Source organism: Chenopodium album, chromosome 2 (genome assembly GCF_948465745.1).
Source record: "Chenopodium album chromosome 2, dcCheAlbu1.1, whole genome shotgun sequence".
NCBI classification, from domain to species: Eukaryota; Viridiplantae; Streptophyta; class Magnoliopsida; order Caryophyllales; family Amaranthaceae; genus Chenopodium; species Chenopodium album.
In genome coordinates, this window is record NC_137835.1 from 44,162,830 (window position 1) to 44,166,402 (window position 3,573).

The window sequence follows — 3,573 nt, forward strand, 5'->3', positions numbered from 1 at the left end:
CCACTAGGCATGTTACTAGAAGAGGGAGAGGGTTGAGTATTAGAAGATATACCTCTTCCCTTATATTGGAAAGGAAGACACAAGACTTGGGAGGTAGCACTTTCCAACTTTGCCTCGATAGCGGAAATTTCCTTCCTCAAGCTTGTCATTTGTGAAGAGAGATTGTTGATTACATTTAGATGATCTATCGAGTACACCGAAGAGCTACTCTTGCTAGTTGACTCTCTCTCTCTATCTTGCCAATTTCTATAGTATCTCACTACGCCTTCAATTATGTCTACCACTTCCTCTTCCATTTTATTCATGATGGGACCTCCTGCTCCTCTATCTAAAAATGACTTCCCTTGAGGACTACGACTTCAATAGAATATTTGAATAATTTTGTAAGTAGGAATTCCGTGATGAGCACATTCTCTTTGATACTCTTTGTATCTCTTCCATGCTTCATAAAGGCTCTCACATGGATTTTGTTTGAAACCTTGAATCAAAGCTCTAGCCTCCGCCGTTTTCTTTTGTGGATAGAAATGGGATAGAAATTCCTTGGTAACTTCGTCCCATGTGCTTAGAGAATTCAGATTGACCTCCTTGTCTAGCCATTCCAAGGCACGCCTTATGGGGGAAAAGGGAAAGAGCTTGAGGCAGATGAATTCTTGGGAAATTCCGTTCACCTTGATAGTTGCAATATTTTTCGAACTCCTTGAGATGATTTAAGGGGCTTTCATGCTTGACCCCACTAAATTGTAGCCTCTTTATCAAATTGATTATTGCCGGCCTTATTTCAAAATCATTCGCCGGTGTTGTGGGTGGAGCAATCCCACTCTCAAATCTATATGCACCGGGAATCCCCAATTCTTTCAACGCCACCCTTGGATTTTCTCCCATTCTTGCTTGTTCTTCTTGTTGTGGTTCTTCTTCACTTGAAGTGCTAGAACTCAAATATCGTCTAGCAACCCTTCATCTTGAAATAGTCCTCTCAATCTCTGGATCAAATGGCACTAGTGAATTACCACGTGCTCTATGTATACAATCTCAACAGAAATGATTAATAGCACGGCTACAAGTGTAGCCTAAAAAGAAAAATCTTTTTATTTATTTATTTATTTTTTTCAATTAAGAATGAAATAGACTCAACAACTATAACGAAGCACCAATATCACTCCCCGGCAACGACGCCATTTTGACGCCAGAAAAATGTAGGTCGTTTTCTACCTTTTTCTAGAGCCAAACCTAATTTGTAAATACTCGACCAACCTAATACGAGTATATGGTAAGTTAAGGGTCGAACCCAAACGAATGAGTAAGTGCAAGATATAGCCTATGTCAAGCTACTTCGAATAATGTAGAAGGTTATGGTCGGTAACTAAAGTATCAAGAAAGCCAAAATAATAAATAAATTCAATATACTAAAGGGATATAGGTTCCACATGCAAGCTCAATGATTATGCTAATTGAAGAATCACTCAATCACTACTAAAATTCGGCCAAATTACGACCATTTATCAACAACCGCCATAAAAACAGTCGCAACCTAATACGAGTATATGGTAAGTTAAGGGTCGAACCAAAACGAATGAGTAAGTGCAAGATATAGCCTATGTCAAGCTACTTCGAATAATGTAGAAGGTTATGGTCGGTAACTAAAGTATAAAGAAAGCCAAAATAATAAAGAAATTCAATATACTAAACACTAGGGATATAGGTTCCACATGCAAGCTCAATGATTATGCTAATTGAAGAATCACTCAATCACTACTAAAATTCGGCCAAATTGCGACCATTTATCTACGACCGCCGTAAAAATAGTCGCAAAAGTTGAAATTTGCGACCGTTTGAAAAACGGTCGCAATATTTCGACCGTTTTTAGCCAAAAAATGGTCGCAAGAGTATTTAAACAATTTTTTTAAAAAAATAATACATGTGTAAAATAATTGTAAAAGAAAAATAATCTATTACGACTGTTTAAAGCAGTCGTAAATTTCATAAACTGCGACCGTTTCATAAACAGTCACAAATATTAAAAATTGAGATCGTTTTATAAACGGCCACAAATTTCACAAATTGCAACCGCTTAAAGCCGTCGCAGACTGGATTTTTTATTTAAAAAAATTCGAGTATAAAATAGGGAGCCCAAGTGCCCAACTCACCTAAACCCTAATTTCCCATCACGCCGTTCCTCTTTCCTTTCTCTCTCCTCCTTTCTTAGTTCTCACGCTGTTCTTCTTACTTCCTCCTCCTTTCTCTTTCCTTTCTGAAACTCCAATTTCACTTTTTCTGTTAGCTTTCTTTTCTCAACGCCTCTCCTCCCTCTGTTCTATTAAGGTCGAGCTCGGTGCTCACCTTCACGCTTCCTTTCTCCTTATTTTCCTCCCTCTTTCTTTTCGGCTTTTGGTATTAGGGTTTGAGCAACAAGTGGTGTTTATGGTCAAATTCGACCATAAAAATTCCAGATCTGGAGTTTTTATGGTCGAATTTGACCGTATAAACACAAAGAGGAAGAATTAAAAGGAAAGGTATGTTGAGTTTTCTGGTAATTTTGTTTGTTTTTTCTTTATTTTGATTTTTTTTGGTTTTATTTTGTTTTTTATTCGAATATTTATGTTTATACTTATACTAATTTTTGATTTTTTGTTCGAATTTTTTTTCTTGCGCTATGCTTTATGTTCGAATTTTATTTTCATGATTTTTTTTGGGTTTCATTGATAATTGTGGATTGTTACGGGTCTAGGGTTGTTTAAGGTGGGCGGGTGGTGGTTGGTATTAGTGTTTTAGAATTAATTTGGGTGGGCGGTGGAGGTGGATATAGGGCGGTGGTGTTAGTGGTTTGTGGTGGGAAGTTAATGTGGAGCTGGCAGGGAAGACATGTACAATTGTTTTAATTTTTTTTTTATAAACGTTAATGTGGAGCTGGCGGATGCTGGTAGTGGTGGGTGAAAGGGCGGTGAGGTAGAGGTGGGTTTCTAGTGGGAAGTGGTAGTTGGGCAGGGTTGGGCGGTACAGGCAATAAGGTGCATTCAATTTTTTCTAATATGTTAGCAACTGCTTTAGGCCGTCGCAATTTATCAGATTTGCGACCGGTCTTTGTCTAGTCGCTAATACTAAAATTTGCGACCGTTTTACTACCGGTCGTTGAAAATAAATCTGCGACCGCCATTCAGTCATAATTTTGTTTTTTTGCGACCACGTGAATTACGACCACCCGTTACAAACGTTGACGGTCGCAATTAGTATTTGTGACCATTTTTTTATATTTTTAGCGACCGTTAGAGGCGGTCGCAATTTAACAAACTTTTAGTAGTGTATCAATACAAACATTGCAAAGGACAAACTATAGTTGCAATCAATAGAATTCGAGAGCTATCTCCTGTTAACCAAACTAGGTTTCACTATGAATGGCAATCAAGGAAAATCACAATCAAATTCAATCAATTAAAGCGATTCTCAAATCAAGGGTTCATGTAATTGAAAATTACAATGCAATCTAGATTAACCTTATAGGTTGATCACTCCTAGTTTAATTAATCACATGCACAACTATGTCAACCAATTTAATTGCAATAATTCAATCAATTAAGG

General features: G+C 37.4%; 1 non-coding gene across 1 annotated transcript; it reads left to right on the forward strand.

Annotated features, from left to right (window-relative positions):
• The first annotated feature begins 393 nt into the window (after nucleotides 1-393).
• LOC145607244 (small nucleolar RNA R71) lies at nucleotides 394-499 on the forward strand. Its single transcript, XR_014105529.1, has one exon. It is a non-coding gene; the product is annotated as a small nucleolar RNA R71 (small nucleolar RNA).
• The last annotated feature ends 3,074 nt before the right edge of the window (nucleotides 500-3,573 follow it).